A 17,569-nucleotide genomic window follows, 5' to 3' on the forward strand; every position below is an offset into this window, starting at 1 on the left:
GGAAGAAATGAGTACAGAAGATAAAACAATGGACGGTTTTATTGATGCATTAATTGAAAAGGTATCCCCCCCCCAACCACAAAATGCTCTACCACCTGTAACATGCTCCACAGCATATTCACTTTTGGACATGGAATTGACAGGAGAGGATCTACTGAAGTCTCCGTTGTCAGCTCAGTCTGTTACTCCCCAACCGAGTGAGTCTTTGTCCATATCTGGAGTTCAGTCCCAAATGGTGAACCTAAATCAAAAGGTGGATGGAATGAAAAATAACATGAAAAATGAGTTGGATAACATGAAAACCACTCTCATAGAGATAATGAATGAGAAACAGAAAGAGTATTTGGGACATATGGACGCTCAGATGGAGTACATTCTCACTCAGTTCAAAGCGACGTTGAGTTGGAGATTGAAACATCATCATACGGAGGTTCTCCAGGAAATCAGCACTCTGCTTGCCCCAGTGACTGGAAGTGTTGCCTGTTTATATGAGGAGTTCACCCGCTTGCAGGGGGAGCTCTCTCATTGTTCTAAATTAGTGAAAGACATGGCAGAGGAATTTAGTGCAAGAAGTCAACCTAACCAGACAGATATGGTAGATCAATCCACTTCAATTGTTTTCCAAGACCTACCACCTATAGTCACTTTTAGCAGGTCAAGACTTGAGTCTACAGCTCGTCATCCAGCAATTGGAGAACAAACGGCGCCAGTCCTTACCACCTTGCCTTTAAAGAAAAACAGAGAGACAGGGAAAAGTCCAATTAAGTTACAATTTCCTACATATGGGAAATTAGAGGATCCTTCAGACCCATTACAGTATTTAGAGCGCTGTGAAGACTATTTATCGCTTAACTCACTGTCCGATGAAGAGTTGATGGCCACATTACGTAACGTGCTACACGGTACAGCCAGAGATTGGTGGGATGTTGCAAGGTATAAAATTCACACTTGGACAGATTTCCAAGACCAGTTCCGAGCTGCGTTCCTCTCTGAGGACTATGAGGATGAGCTCGCTGAAAGGATACGAACTCGAGTTCAAGGAGAAAATGAAAGTATTAGAGACTTTGTATATATGTATCACTCACTGTGCAGACGCTGGAAATCGAATATTGAGGAGGAAGATATTATTAAGTTGATTCTAAAACATATCAATCCCTCCTTGGCCAGCCAACTGCGTAGTAGTCGAGTCACCACTGTGGACGAGCTTGTTCGTTTGGGCCAGCAGTTGGAACAAGATCGAGATAATCAACATCACTATGATCAACGGAGGCGTGAAGCTGCAACACCCAGGCCTGCTGAATCTCGACCACCAACCACTGAACAAACTGTGCGGCCGAAGACACAGAATTATAATCAAAAACGGCCACTTGAACCATTCTGTTGGCGATGTAAGGGGAACCATTTACCTGTCGTTTGTCCACATGGAGGCTCTAATCGGACCTCATCACCACAAGGTCCTTCTCAGCCGGTAGCGAGACCATCTCCGGTCCAAAACAAACCTGCCACTGTTGGGTCTCTTACTACTTCGGAACCCCAGAGTGAAGTTGGGGTTGCTTTTACCCCCCCGGGTCGATCTCTGCCAGTCCAGTTAAGAGTTCCTGTGACCCTTGGACCTTGGCAAGGAACTGCTATTCTGGACACAGGATCTTCATATACTCTGGTCAATGAAAGGGTGTGGTCAGAACTTAATGGAAATATTCAGCCCTGGGAGAGAGGGCCTTTGTATTTGGCTGATGGACAAGAAAGACAACCGTTTGGATGGAGCGAAATAATCATTACTGTACAATCCCGAGCCATTAGACTACCTTGTGTAATCCTGCCTGTTCAAAGCCTTGCTTTTTCTGTGGTGCTGGGTCTTGATTTCATATCCCTTTCCGGTCTACAATTTGATGTGTCAGAGCAGAGATACTGGTTTAAATTTAACCAGAGAAAACACTATCAGTTCCTGCAAGAGTCAGCCGCATTGTTAAACTCACCCTCACATCAGGTTGCCTTCTTCTCTGCTGTTGCTCCAACCCAATTATTAACAACTCCATCATGCCTTGATCTCTTCCAGAACGCTGTCACCCAGGCTCACCTAGACGAATTTGGTAAAAGATTATTATATTGCCAACTTCAGGAAAACTCTGCTGTGTGTACTGACGTTTTGGGATGTACAGAGGTACTTACCCATAAAATTTACCTCTCGCATGATTTGCCTATTAAACAAAAACCTTACAGAGTTTCTCCGGCCAAACTCCAAGTAATTAAAGAACATGTGGATGACATGCTTAAAAGGAACATCATTGAGCCCTCATCCTCACCATATGCAGCTCCAGTTGTTCTGGTACCAAAAAAAAGTGACCCCAAACCTCGCTTTTGTGTTGATTTCAGGAAGGTCAATGCTGCTACTCAGACGGACTCATATCCTCTGCCCAACATCCAAGAGATCCTGGAATCACTGGCTGGAGCTAGGATTTTTACCACTCTAGACCTTAACAGTGGATATTGGCAGGTCAAAATGGATCCAGACAGTTGTGAGAAGACTGCCTTTGTATGTCCATATGGTTTATTTCAGTTTAAAGTGATGCCATTTGGATTAAAAAATGCCCCCGCTACTTTCCAGCGGTTGATGGAGATTGTCCTTGGAGAGCTGCGTGGAAAAATCTGTTTTGTTTATCTTGATGACATTATCATCTACTCTCATTCTCATCTACAACATCAACAGGACATACAAAAGGTCTTGGATAAATTGCGTGAAGCTAACCTCACAGTCAACATGAAGAAAAGCCAGTTCTTCCGGACTTCGCTTACATTTCTGGGACATGTTGTGTCATCTGACGGTGTAGCAGTGGACACCGAGAAGAGCAAAGCTGTGCAGGATTTTCCCGTCCCTCAGAACCTGAAACAGCTTCAGAGATTTTTGGGCATGGCTGGCTGGTATCATAGATTTGTACCAAACTTCTCCACACTTACAGAACCATTAAATGCACTAAAAAGGAAGGGAGCAAAGTATATTTGGACTCCTACATGCCAAACTTCATTTGAGAAATTAAAACAGTATTTGATCTCTCCGCCAATCCTTGGACATCCTGATTTTAACTTGCCCTTTGTGGTTTATACCGATGCCAGTGATGTTGGTTTAGGAGCTGTGCTGGCCCAACAAACTGGACTGGGGACAGAGCAAGTGCTCGCCTTTGCTAGCCGTACCCTAAACGCAGCAGAGCGGAATTACTCCACTACTGAGCAGGAGTGCCTAGCTGTAGTTTGGGCGATTGAAAAATGGCGTTATTACCTGGAGGGGCGTCACTTTACTGTGATTACGGATCATTCTTCTCTTGTCTGGGTTTTTAAAACACAGAAGCCAAGTACAAGGCTCATTCGTTGGGCCTTGCGCCTCCAAGAATTCTCATTTACGGTTGAGTATCGAAAAGGGAAATCCAATATTGTTCCTGATGCTCTATCACGAGCTCCATTGGAAATAGAGTTTCCCCGTGCCACCTGTGCTGCTGTGCTCCGTTCTAACAGAGACACTTTTAGTCCTCTTCATGTAACTGATGAAACTATTTGGAGAGCCCAACAACAGGATCCTTATGCTCAAGATTTATATAAAGAAATAATGGAAAAAGGAGAAGTGGCTGAAGATCTAACAACCCAGTACACAGTATTAGAGGATAAGATATACCGTGTGGTGAAGCTTCCCCATAAGACCATTTATCAAGTATACATTCCTCCTTCACTCCGTCCACAACTCCTCCATCACTATCATAATGATCCGCTCTCTGGACATTTTGGGCGATATAAGACCTATAAGAGATTACAAGCATTAGTGTATTGGCCACGAATGAGCCTGGATGTTCGTAACTATGTGCAACGTTGTCTCACCTGTCAGAAGTATAAACCAGAGACGCGCAAACCTCCTGGAAAGCTGCAACAAACCAAAGTGCATGGTCCTTGGGAAATGTTAGGGGTAGATTTGATGGGCCCTTTTCCACGTAGTTCCCATGGCAACATGTATCTTTTGGTCTTCGTTGACTATTACAGCCGTTGGGTGGAACTGTTTCCTCTACGTAAAGCCACAGCAGAGGTTGTCTCTCAGTACTTGGTTAAAGAAATTGTAACCCGATGGGGTGTCCCCACTTACCTCCTGTCTGACCAGGGTCCACAGTTCTTATCGTCTGTGTACGAGGAGACCTGTAAAAGGTGGAATATTTTCCAGAAGAAAACCTCTGCTTACCATCCTCAAACAAATCTGACAGAGAGAATCAATCGTAACATCAAAGTCCTGCTTGCTTCTTATGTAGAAAACAAACATACCTCCTGGGATAAGTTCCTACCTGAATTTCGTTTTGCCCTTAACACAGTTGTACATGAGCCTACTGGAGTGACTCCCGCCGAGCTGAATATTGGTCGTGTTCTCAAAGGTCCATTGGATGCTGAGTTGAGCCCTCATCTAGGGAACCCCGATACTGCTGCTTATGCTACTGCTAAGCAAATGGAGGAACTCAGAAGATTTGCCATGGAAAATCTGAAAAGAGCGAAACACAAGCAAAAACAACAATATGATAAAGGAAGGCGTGATGGTGAATTCAATGAAGAAGATCGTGTTTGGATCCGTACACACCCATTATCGAAAGGAGACAAGTCTTTCACCGCAAAGCTTGCTCCGAGGTGGAAGGGGCCTTACCGCGTTGTACGTAGAACCGGACCGGTGAATTTTGAAGTGGTCACTGAAGATACAGGAGAGGACCTTCGGGTGGTTCATTTAGCTCAAATGAAACCTTGCTACCCCTCAGCCAAGGAATGGGATAGAGCCCAGACAAGAAGGGTTCTTGAAATTTTTCGGGAAGAAAGTGATGATGAAGATTTTCCAGGGTTTGTATCTGATCTGGAAACGAGCTGTAGAAAACAATATCATGAGTGATACTACCTTTTTGGAATCATGGAAGAGTTGTAACCCTCTCTGGCTCGGTCTTCACAAGGGGGGGGGAGTGTAACGGCCAGGTATTTGATAGCCCAGCCTCACTGTTTATTTCCCACATGCTCGAGTAATAATCATGTGTGCGTCCTGCTCACGAGTACACGCCCCGTTTTTTTTCATCTCTTACCTTATTCGTCTGTTGTTCGCGTCACCACTGAAATTGCCTCCTTCCTCCTTCCTGGAGAATGGCAGCTGTTTGCTGTCTACTGGGGTGAGCAGACGCCACTGTTGCGCGGCCAGTGGACTGAGCCATCTTGCCCAGGGAGCGATTTCGGGGACCAGGAGGGACTGATAACAGAGTGCGGTAGTACGAGGATACGTGGAGTAGGAGAAACTTGCAGAGAATCGGAGAAAACCGGCAAGTAAAGAAACAAACAGCCTGGTTCCTCTTCTGCTTCTGCGACGTCATAGCGCCTGATTGGCGTGTCGTAGTGACGTTCCAAACCCGATTAACGTGAGTTTATTTTTATATATATTCGACTATGTAGTCCGGCATTAGTGGCAATATATATAATGAGTACAAATAATTATGATAAAAGAGAATGTATTTGCTTTGCCCAGTGCCAGTGTGTAGCCTCTGTTGGGTCTGACTTCTGCGTAACGTGACACGGGTCACGTGATCAGTACCTGTGAGTTGTTTTTCTTTCTTTTTTTTTCTTTCTTTATAATGATATGTTGTCAATGCAATATTTTTATACTTATCTTTTTTTGTCTGCAGCTCCTTTACTGTTGTGGAGCTTTGTGTGTGTGGGCTGAAGGGCACCAAGGAAGAAAAGGACACTGGTGGGGGGAGAAAACAGGAAAAATGTGTTGAAAGTATTGTCTGTGGCCATCAATGTATTCAATATATAATGCAAACTTGATTTCTGTCTTGTTGCTGGTTTTTTTTTATTGTTTATTATCTTTGTGACACTCTCTAAGTAAAGGGCATGCATAGTGTTGGAAGTGTATGGTCCTTGTGTAACGGTGGGTAAAACAAACAATAGTGTAAATAAGATAGTAGCATATCCTATATGTTGGGAGGGATACCCAACTGGCACCCCAGTACAATAACTATAGAAGGGAAGATAGGGTCAAACTGTTACATAAAAAAGTGGCACCCCAGATGGGACTTGAATAGAGTGTTGCACTGTATGGAAACTTACAACATCCATAGAGAAGAACAAGTAATGTGATAAGAAGGAAGAAATGAGTACAGAAGATAAAACAATGGACGGTTTTATTGATGCATTAATTGAAAAGGTATCCCCCCCCAACCACAAAATGCTCTACCACCTGTAACATGCTCCACAGCATATTCACTTTTGGACATGGAATTGACAGGAGAGGATCTACTGAAGTCTCCGTTGTCAGCTCAGTCTGTTACTCCCCAACCGAGTGAGTCTTTGTCCATATCTGGAGTTCAGTCCCAAATGGTGAACCTAAATCAAAAGGTGGATGGAATGAAAAATAACATGAAAAATGAGTTGGATAACATGAAAACCACTCTCATAGAGATAATGAATGAGAAACAGAAAGAGTATTTGGGACATATGGACGCTCAGATGGAGTACATTCTCACTCAGTTCAAAGCGACGTTGAGTTGGAGATTGAAACATCATCATACGGAGGTTCTCCAGGAAATCAGCACTCTGCTTGCCCCAGTGACTGGAAGTGTTGCCTGTTTATATGAGGAGTTCACCCGCTTGCAGGGGGAGCTCTCTCATTGTTCTAAATTAGTGAAAGACATGGCAGAGGAATTTAGTGCAAGAAGTCAACCTAACCAGACAGATATGGTAGATCAATCCACTTCAATTGTTTTCCAAGACCTACCACCTATAGTCACTTTTAGCAGGTCAAGACTTGAGTCTACAGCTCGTCATCCAGCAATTGGAGAACAAACGGCGCCAGTCCTTACCACCTTGCCTTTAAAGAAAAACAGAGAGACAGGGAAAAGTCCAATTAAGTTACAATTTCCTACATATGGGAAATTAGAGGATCCTTCAGACCCATTACAGTATTTAGAGCGCTGTGAAGACTATTTATCGCTTAACTCACTGTCCGATGAAGAGTTGATGGCCACATTACGTAACGTGCTACACGGTACAGCCAGAGATTGGTGGGATGTTGCAAGGTATAAAATTCACACTTGGACAGATTTCCAAGACCAGTTCCGAGCTGCGTTCCTCTCTGAGGACTATGAGGATGAGCTCGCTGAAAGGATACGAACTCGAGTTCAAGGAGAAAATGAAAGTATTAGAGACTTTGTATATATGTATCACTCACTGTGCAGACGCTGGAAATCGAATATTGAGGAGGAAGATATTATTAAGTTGATTCTAAAACATATCAATCCCTCCTTGGCCAGCCAACTGCGTAGTAGTCGAGTCACCACTGTGGACGAGCTTGTTCGTTTGGGCCAGCAGTTGGAACAAGATCGAGATAATCAACATCACTATGATCAACGGAGGCGTGAAGCTGCAACACCCAGGCCTGCTGAATCTCGACCACCAACCACTGAACAAACTGTGCGGCCGAAGACACAGAATTATAATCAAAAACGGCCACTTGAACCATTCTGTTGGCGATGTAAGGGGAACCATTTACCTGTCGTTTGTCCACATGGAGGCTCTAATCGGACCTCATCACCACAAGGTCCTTCTCAGCCGGTAGCGAGACCATCTCCGGTCCAAAACAAACCTGCCACTGTTGGGTCTCTTACTACTTCGGAACCCCAGAGTGAAGTTGGGGTTGCTTTTACCCCCCCGGGTCGATCTCTGCCAGTCCAGTTAAGAGTTCCTGTGACCCTTGGACCTTGGCAAGGAACTGCTATTCTGGACACAGGATCTTCATATACTCTGGTCAATGAAAGGGTGTGGTCAGAACTTAATGGAAATATTCAGCCCTGGGAGAGAGGGCCTTTGTATTTGGCTGATGGACAAGAAAGACAACCGTTTGGATGGAGCGAAATAATCATTACTGTACAATCCCGAGCCATTAGACTACCTTGTGTAATCCTGCCTGTTCAAAGCCTTGCTTTTTCTGTGGTGCTGGGTCTTGATTTCATATCCCTTTCCGGTCTACAATTTGATGTGTCAGAGCAGAGATACTGGTTTAAATTTAACCAGAGAAAACACTATCAGTTCCTGCAAGAGTCAGCCGCATTGTTAAACTCACCCTCACATCAGGTTGCCTTCTTCTCTGCTGTTGCTCCAACCCAATTATTAACAACTCCATCATGCCTTGATCTCTTCCAGAACGCTGTCACCCAGGCTCACCTAGACGAATTTGGTAAAAGATTATTATATTGCCAACTTCAGGAAAACTCTGCTGTGTGTACTGACGTTTTGGGATGTACAGAGGTACTTACCCATAAAATTTACCTCTCGCATGATTTGCCTATTAAACAAAAACCTTACAGAGTTTCTCCGGCCAAACTCCAAGTAATTAAAGAACATGTGGATGACATGCTTAAAAGGAACATCATTGAGCCCTCATCCTCACCATATGCAGCTCCAGTTGTTCTGGTACCAAAAAAAAGTGACCCCAAACCTCGCTTTTGTGTTGATTTCAGGAAGGTCAATGCTGCTACTCAGACGGACTCATATCCTCTGCCCAACATCCAAGAGATCCTGGAATCACTGGCTGGAGCTAGGATTTTTACCACTCTAGACCTTAACAGTGGATATTGGCAGGTCAAAATGGATCCAGACAGTTGTGAGAAGACTGCCTTTGTATGTCCATATGGTTTATTTCAGTTTAAAGTGATGCCATTTGGATTAAAAAATGCCCCCGCTACTTTCCAGCGGTTGATGGAGATTGTCCTTGGAGAGCTGCGTGGAAAAATCTGTTTTGTTTATCTTGATGACATTATCATCTACTCTCATTCTCATCTACAACATCAACAGGACATACAAAAGGTCTTGGATAAATTGCGTGAAGCTAACCTCACAGTCAACATGAAGAAAAGCCAGTTCTTCCGGACTTCGCTTACATTTCTGGGACATGTTGTGTCATCTGACGGTGTAGCAGTGGACACCGAGAAGAGCAAAGCTGTGCAGGATTTTCCCGTCCCTCAGAACCTGAAACAGCTTCAGAGATTTTTGGGCATGGCTGGCTGGTATCATAGATTTGTACCAAACTTCTCCACACTTACAGAACCATTAAATGCACTAAAAAGGAAGGGAGCAAAGTATATTTGGACTCCTACATGCCAAACTTCATTTGAGAAATTAAAACAGTATTTGATCTCTCCGCCAATCCTTGGACATCCTGATTTTAACTTGCCCTTTGTGGTTTATACCGATGCCAGTGATGTTGGTTTAGGAGCTGTGCTGGCCCAACAAACTGGACTGGGGACAGAGCAAGTGCTCGCCTTTGCTAGCCGTACCCTAAACGCAGCAGAGCGGAATTACTCCACTACTGAGCAGGAGTGCCTAGCTGTAGTTTGGGCGATTGAAAAATGGCGTTATTACCTGGAGGGGCGTCACTTTACTGTGATTACGGATCATTCTTCTCTTGTCTGGGTTTTTAAAACACAGAAGCCAAGTACAAGGCTCATTCGTTGGGCCTTGCGCCTCCAAGAATTCTCATTTACGGTTGAGTATCGAAAAGGGAAATCCAATATTGTTCCTGATGCTCTATCACGAGCTCCATTGGAAATAGAGTTTCCCCGTGCCACCTGTGCTGCTGTGCTCCGTTCTAACAGAGACACTTTTAGTCCTCTTCATGTAACTGATGAAACTATTTGGAGAGCCCAACAACAGGATCCTTATGCTCAAGATTTATATAAAGAAATAATGGAAAAAGGAGAAGTGGCTGAAGATCTAACAACCCAGTACACAGTATTAGAGGATAAGATATACCGTGTGGTGAAGCTTCCCCATAAGACCATTTATCAAGTATACATTCCTCCTTCACTCCGTCCACAACTCCTCCATCACTATCATAATGATCCGCTCTCTGGACATTTTGGGCGATATAAGACCTATAAGAGATTACAAGCATTAGTGTATTGGCCACGAATGAGCCTGGATGTTCGTAACTATGTGCAACGTTGTCTCACCTGTCAGAAGTATAAACCAGAGACGCGCAAACCTCCTGGAAAGCTGCAACAAACCAAAGTGCATGGTCCTTGGGAAATGTTAGGGGTAGATTTGATGGGCCCTTTTCCACGTAGTTCCCATGGCAACATGTATCTTTTGGTCTTCGTTGACTATTACAGCCGTTGGGTGGAACTGTTTCCTCTACGTAAAGCCACAGCAGAGGTTGTCTCTCAGTACTTGGTTAAAGAAATTGTAACCCGATGGGGTGTCCCCACTTACCTCCTGTCTGACCAGGGTCCACAGTTCTTATCGTCTGTGTACGAGGAGACCTGTAAAAGGTGGAATATTTTCCAGAAGAAAACCTCTGCTTACCATCCTCAAACAAATCTGACAGAGAGAATCAATCGTAACATCAAAGTCCTGCTTGCTTCTTATGTAGAAAACAAACATACCTCCTGGGATAAGTTCCTACCTGAATTTCGTTTTGCCCTTAACACAGTTGTACATGAGCCTACTGGAGTGACTCCCGCCGAGCTGAATATTGGTCGTGTTCTCAAAGGTCCATTGGATGCTGAGTTGAGCCCTCATCTAGGGAACCCCGATACTGCTGCTTATGCTACTGCTAAGCAAATGGAGGAACTCAGAAGATTTGCCATGGAAAATCTGAAAAGAGCGAAACACAAGCAAAAACAACAATATGATAAAGGAAGGCGTGATGGTGAATTCAATGAAGAAGATCGTGTTTGGATCCGTACACACCCATTATCGAAAGGAGACAAGTCTTTCACCGCAAAGCTTGCTCCGAGGTGGAAGGGGCCTTACCGCGTTGTACGTAGAACCGGACCGGTGAATTTTGAAGTGGTCACTGAAGATACAGGAGAGGACCTTCGGGTGGTTCATTTAGCTCAAATGAAACCTTGCTACCCCTCAGCCAAGGAATGGGATAGAGCCCAGACAAGAAGGGTTCTTGAAATTTTTCGGGAAGAAAGTGATGATGAAGATTTTCCAGGGTTTGTATCTGATCTGGAAACGAGCTGTAGAAAACAATATCATGAGTGATACTACCTTTTTGGAATCATGGAAGAGTTGTAACCCTCTCTGGCTCGGTCTTCACAAGGGGGGGGGAGTGTAACGGCCAGGTATTTGATAGCCCAGCCTCACTGTTTATTTCCCACATGCTCGAGTAATAATCATGTGTGCGTCCTGCTCACGAGTACACGCCCCGTTTTTTTTCATCTCTTACCTTATTCGTCTGTTGTTCGCGTCACCACTGAAATTGCCTCCTTCCTCCTTCCTGGAGAATGGCAGCTGTTTGCTGTCTACTGGGGTGAGCAGACGCCACTGTTGCGCGGCCAGTGGACTGAGCCATCTTGCCCAGGGAGCGATTTCGGGGACCAGGAGGGACTGATAACAGAGTGCGGTAGTACGAGGATACGTGGAGTAGGAGAAACTTGCAGAGAATCGGAGAAAACCGGCAAGTAAAGAAACAAACAGCCTGGTTCCTCTTCTGCTTCTGCGACGTCATAGCGCCTGATTGGCGTGTCGTAGTGACGTTCCAAACCCGATTAACGTGAGTTTATTTTTATATATATTCGACTATGTAGTCCGGCATTAGTGGCAATATATATAATGAGTACAAATAATTATGATAAAAGAGAATGTATTTGCTTTGCCCAGTGCCAGTGTGTAGCCTCTGTTGGGTCTGACTTCTGCGTAACGTGACACGGGTCACGTGATCAGTACCTGTGAGTTGTTTTTCTTTCTTTTTTTTTCTTTCTTTATAATGATATGTTGTCAATGCAATATTTTTATACTTATCTTTTTTTGTCTGCAGCTCCTTTACTGTTGTGGAGCTTTGTGTGTGTGGGCTGAAGGGCACCAAGGAAGAAAAGGACACTGGTGGGGGGGAGAAAACAGGAAAAATGTGTTGAAAGTATTGTCTGTGGCCATCAATGTATTCAATATATAATGCAAACTTGATTTCTGTCTTGTTGCTGGTTTTTTTTTATTGTTTATTATCTTTGTGACACTCTCTAAGTAAAGGGCATGCATAGTGTTGGAAGTGTATGGTCCTTGTGTAACGGTGGGTAAAACAAACAATAGTGTAAATAAGATAGTAGCATATCCTATATGTTGGGAGGGATACCCAACTGGCACCCCAGTACAATAACTATAGAAGGGAAGATAGGGTCAAACTGTTACATAAAAAAGTGGCACCCCAGATGGGACTTGAATAGAGTGTTGCACTGTATGGAAACTTACAACATCCATAGAGAAGAACAAGTAATGTGATAAGAAGGAAGAAATGAGTACAGAAGATAAAACAATGGACGGTTTTATTGATGCATTAATTGAAAAGGTATCCCCCCCCAACCACAAAATGCTCTACCACCTGTAACATGCTCCACAGCATATTCACTTTTGGACATGGAATTGACAGGAGAGGATCTACTGAAGTCTCCGTTGTCAGCTCAGTCTGTTACTCCCCAACCGAGTGAGTCTTTGTCCATATCTGGAGTTCAGTCCCAAATGGTGAACCTAAATCAAAAGGTGGATGGAATGAAAAATAACATGAAAAATGAGTTGGATAACATGAAAACCACTCTCATAGAGATAATGAATGAGAAACAGAAAGAGTATTTGGGACATATGGACGCTCAGATGGAGTACATTCTCACTCAGTTCAAAGCGACGTTGAGTTGGAGATTGAAACATCATCATACGGAGGTTCTCCAGGAAATCAGCACTCTGCTTGCCCCAGTGACTGGAAGTGTTGCCTGTTTATATGAGGAGTTCACCCGCTTGCAGGGGGAGCTCTCTCATTGTTCTAAATTAGTGAAAGACATGGCAGAGGAATTTAGTGCAAGAAGTCAACCTAACCAGACAGATATGGTAGATCAATCCACTTCAATTGTTTTCCAAGACCTACCACCTATAGTCACTTTTAGCAGGTCAAGACTTGAGTCTACAGCTCGTCATCCAGCAATTGGAGAACAAACGGCGCCAGTCCTTACCACCTTGCCTTTAAAGAAAAACAGAGAGACAGGGAAAAGTCCAATTAAGTTACAATTTCCTACATATGGGAAATTAGAGGATCCTTCAGACCCATTACAGTATTTAGAGCGCTGTGAAGACTATTTATCGCTTAACTCACTGTCCGATGAAGAGTTGATGGCCACATTACGTAACGTGCTACACGGTACAGCCAGAGATTGGTGGGATGTTGCAAGGTATAAAATTCACACTTGGACAGATTTCCAAGACCAGTTCCGAGCTGCGTTCCTCTCTGAGGACTATGAGGATGAGCTCGCTGAAAGGATACGAACTCGAGTTCAAGGAGAAAATGAAAGTATTAGAGACTTTGTATATATGTATCACTCACTGTGCAGACGCTGGAAATCGAATATTGAGGAGGAAGATATTATTAAGTTGATTCTAAAACATATCAATCCCTCCTTGGCCAGCCAACTGCGTAGTAGTCGAGTCACCACTGTGGACGAGCTTGTTCGTTTGGGCCAGCAGTTGGAACAAGATCGAGATAATCAACATCACTATGATCAACGGAGGCGTGAAGCTGCAACACCCAGGCCTGCTGAATCTCGACCACCAACCACTGAACAAACTGTGCGGCCGAAGACACAGAATTATAATCAAAAACGGCCACTTGAACCATTCTGTTGGCGATGTAAGGGGAACCATTTACCTGTCGTTTGTCCACATGGAGGCTCTAATCGGACCTCATCACCACAAGGTCCTTCTCAGCCGGTAGCGAGACCATCTCCGGTCCAAAACAAACCTGCCACTGTTGGGTCTCTTACTACTTCGGAACCCCAGAGTGAAGTTGGGGTTGCTTTTACCCCCCCGGGTCGATCTCTGCCAGTCCAGTTAAGAGTTCCTGTGACCCTTGGACCTTGGCAAGGAACTGCTATTCTGGACACAGGATCTTCATATACTCTGGTCAATGAAAGGGTGTGGTCAGAACTTAATGGAAATATTCAGCCCTGGGAGAGAGGGCCTTTGTATTTGGCTGATGGACAAGAAAGACAACCGTTTGGATGGAGCGAAATAATCATTACTGTACAATCCCGAGCCATTAGACTACCTTGTGTAATCCTGCCTGTTCAAAGCCTTGCTTTTTCTGTGGTGCTGGGTCTTGATTTCATATCCCTTTCCGGTCTACAATTTGATGTGTCAGAGCAGAGATACTGGTTTAAATTTAACCAGAGAAAACACTATCAGTTCCTGCAAGAGTCAGCCGCATTGTTAAACTCACCCTCACATCAGGTTGCCTTCTTCTCTGCTGTTGCTCCAACCCAATTATTAACAACTCCATCATGCCTTGATCTCTTCCAGAACGCTGTCACCCAGGCTCACCTAGACGAATTTGGTAAAAGATTATTATATTGCCAACTTCAGGAAAACTCTGCTGTGTGTACTGACGTTTTGGGATGTACAGAGGTACTTACCCATAAAATTTACCTCTCGCATGATTTGCCTATTAAACAAAAACCTTACAGAGTTTCTCCGGCCAAACTCCAAGTAATTAAAGAACATGTGGATGACATGCTTAAAAGGAACATCATTGAGCCCTCATCCTCACCATATGCAGCTCCAGTTGTTCTGGTACCAAAAAAAAGTGACCCCAAACCTCGCTTTTGTGTTGATTTCAGGAAGGTCAATGCTGCTACTCAGACGGACTCATATCCTCTGCCCAACATCCAAGAGATCCTGGAATCACTGGCTGGAGCTAGGATTTTTACCACTCTAGACCTTAACAGTGGATATTGGCAGGTCAAAATGGATCCAGACAGTTGTGAGAAGACTGCCTTTGTATGTCCATATGGTTTATTTCAGTTTAAAGTGATGCCATTTGGATTAAAAAATGCCCCCGCTACTTTCCAGCGGTTGATGGAGATTGTCCTTGGAGAGCTGCGTGGAAAAATCTGTTTTGTTTATCTTGATGACATTATCATCTACTCTCATTCTCATCTACAACATCAACAGGACATACAAAAGGTCTTGGATAAATTGCGTGAAGCTAACCTCACAGTCAACATGAAGAAAAGCCAGTTCTTCCGGACTTCGCTTACATTTCTGGGACATGTTGTGTCATCTGACGGTGTAGCAGTGGACACCGAGAAGAGCAAAGCTGTGCAGGATTTTCCCGTCCCTCAGAACCTGAAACAGCTTCAGAGATTTTTGGGCATGGCTGGCTGGTATCATAGATTTGTACCAAACTTCTCCACACTTACAGAACCATTAAATGCACTAAAAAGGAAGGGAGCAAAGTATATTTGGACTCCTACATGCCAAACTTCATTTGAGAAATTAAAACAGTATTTGATCTCTCCGCCAATCCTTGGACATCCTGATTTTAACTTGCCCTTTGTGGTTTATACCGATGCCAGTGATGTTGGTTTAGGAGCTGTGCTGGCCCAACAAACTGGACTGGGGACAGAGCAAGTGCTCGCCTTTGCTAGCCGTACCCTAAACGCAGCAGAGCGGAATTACTCCACTACTGAGCAGGAGTGCCTAGCTGTAGTTTGGGCGATTGAAAAATGGCGTTATTACCTGGAGGGGCGTCACTTTACTGTGATTACGGATCATTCTTCTCTTGTCTGGGTTTTTAAAACACAGAAGCCAAGTACAAGGCTCATTCGTTGGGCCTTGCGCCTCCAAGAATTCTCATTTACGGTTGAGTATCGAAAAGGGAAATCCAATATTGTTCCTGATGCTCTATCACGAGCTCCATTGGAAATAGAGTTTCCCCGTGCCACCTGTGCTGCTGTGCTCCGTTCTAACAGAGACACTTTTAGTCCTCTTCATGTAACTGATGAAACTATTTGGAGAGCCCAACAACAGGATCCTTATGCTCAAGATTTATATAAAGAAATAATGGAAAAAGGAGAAGTGGCTGAAGATCTAACAACCCAGTACACAGTATTAGAGGATAAGATATACCGTGTGGTGAAGCTTCCCCATAAGACCATTTATCAAGTATACATTCCTCCTTCACTCCGTCCACAACTCCTCCATCACTATCATAATGATCCGCTCTCTGGACATTTTGGGCGATATAAGACCTATAAGAGATTACAAGCATTAGTGTATTGGCCACGAATGAGCCTGGATGTTCGTAACTATGTGCAACGTTGTCTCACCTGTCAGAAGTATAAACCAGAGACGCGCAAACCTCCTGGAAAGCTGCAACAAACCAAAGTGCATGGTCCTTGGGAAATGTTAGGGGTAGATTTGATGGGCCCTTTTCCACGTAGTTCCCATGGCAACATGTATCTTTTGGTCTTCGTTGACTATTACAGCCGTTGGGTGGAACTGTTTCCTCTACGTAAAGCCACAGCAGAGGTTGTCTCTCAGTACTTGGTTAAAGAAATTGTAACCCGATGGGGTGTCCCCACTTACCTCCTGTCTGACCAGGGTCCACAGTTCTTATCGTCTGTGTACGAGGAGACCTGTAAAAGGTGGAATATTTTCCAGAAGAAAACCTCTGCTTACCATCCTCAAACAAATCTGACAGAGAGAATCAATCGTAACATCAAAGTCCTGCTTGCTTCTTATGTAGAAAACAAACATACCTCCTGGGATAAGTTCCTACCTGAATTTCGTTTTGCCCTTAACACAGTTGTACATGAGCCTACTGGAGTGACTCCCGCCGAGCTGAATATTGGTCGTGTTCTCAAAGGTCCATTGGATGCTGAGTTGAGCCCTCATCTAGGGAACCCCGATACTGCTGCTTATGCTACTGCTAAGCAAATGGAGGAACTCAGAAGATTTGCCATGGAAAATCTGAAAAGAGCGAAACACAAGCAAAAACAACAATATGATAAAGGAAGGCGTGATGGTGAATTCAATGAAGAAGATCGTGTTTGGATCCGTACACACCCATTATCGAAAGGAGACAAGTCTTTCACCGCAAAGCTTGCTCCGAGGTGGAAGGGGCCTTACCGCGTTGTACGTAGAACCGGACCGGTGAATTTTGAAGTGGTCACTGAAGATACAGGAGAGGACCTTCGGGTGGTTCATTTAGCTCAAATGAAACCTTGCTACCCCTCAGCCAAGGAATGGGATAGAGCCCAGACAAGAAGGGTTCTTGAAATTTTTCGGGAAGAAAGTGATGATGAAGATTTTCCAGGGTTTGTATCTGATCTGGAAACGAGCTGTAGAAAACAATATCATGAGTGATACTACCTTTTTGGAATCATGGAAGAGTTGTAACCCTCTCTGGCTCGGTCTTCACAAGGGGGGGGAGTGTAACGGCCAGGTATTTGATAGCCCAGCCTCACTGTTTATTTCCCACATGCTCGAGTAATAATCATGTGTGCGTCCTGCTCACGAGTACACGCCCCGTTTTTTTTCATCTCTTACCTTATTCGTCTGTTGTTCGCGTCACCACTGAAATTGCCTCCTTCCTCCTTCCTGGAGAATGGCAGCTGTTTGCTGTCTACTGGGGTGAGCAGACGCCACTGTTGCGCGGCCAGTGGACTGAGCCATCTTGCCCAGGGAGCGATTTCGGGGACCAGGAGGGACTGATAACAGAGTGCGGTAGTACGAGGATACGTGGAGTAGG

The 17,569-nt window shown here is 44.3% G+C and overlaps 1 protein-coding gene and 2 long non-coding RNA genes across 51 annotated transcripts in view; 2 read left to right on the plus strand and 1 right to left on the minus strand.

The window, feature by feature from the left end:
* The window catches only part of LOC110971795 (NLR family CARD domain-containing protein 3-like), a 203,123-nt gene that overhangs the window by 139,985 nt on the left and 45,569 nt on the right, over positions 1–17,569 (plus strand).
* LOC110958236 (uncharacterized) lies at positions 22–17,491 on the minus strand. 47 transcript variants are annotated; one of them, XR_007937338.1, is made up of 7 exons: positions 16,885–17,242; positions 16,598–16,788; positions 4,124–4,173; positions 858–4,045; positions 633–725; positions 382–530; positions 22–241 (listed from the first exon to the last, which is right to left on the minus strand). It is a non-coding gene; the product is annotated as an uncharacterized LOC110958236 (long non-coding RNA). The 47 variants fall into 47 exon arrangements; XR_007937337.1 differs by lacking the exon at positions 16,598–16,788 and adding an exon at positions 10,457–10,647 and having other exon boundaries at positions 16,885–17,241; XR_007937326.1 differs by lacking the exon at positions 4,124–4,173 and adding exons at positions 10,005–10,185; positions 16,405–16,454 and having other exon boundaries at positions 858–3,786; positions 16,598–17,241.
* LOC127530692 (uncharacterized) lies at positions 5,299–12,040 on the plus strand. Of its 3 annotated transcripts, none has more exons than XR_007937374.1 (3): positions 5,299–5,414; positions 5,522–5,589; positions 11,819–12,040. It is a non-coding gene; the product is annotated as an uncharacterized LOC127530692 (long non-coding RNA). The 3 variants fall into 3 exon arrangements; XR_007937375.1 differs by lacking the exon at positions 5,522–5,589 and adding an exon at positions 11,662–11,729; XR_007937373.1 differs by lacking the exons at positions 5,299–5,414; positions 5,522–5,589 and adding exons at positions 11,439–11,554; positions 11,662–11,729.

This window comes from Acanthochromis polyacanthus, chromosome 17, assembly GCF_021347895.1.
Source record: "Acanthochromis polyacanthus isolate Apoly-LR-REF ecotype Palm Island chromosome 17, KAUST_Apoly_ChrSc, whole genome shotgun sequence".
Classification (NCBI taxonomy): domain Eukaryota; kingdom Metazoa; phylum Chordata; class Actinopteri; family Pomacentridae; genus Acanthochromis; species Acanthochromis polyacanthus.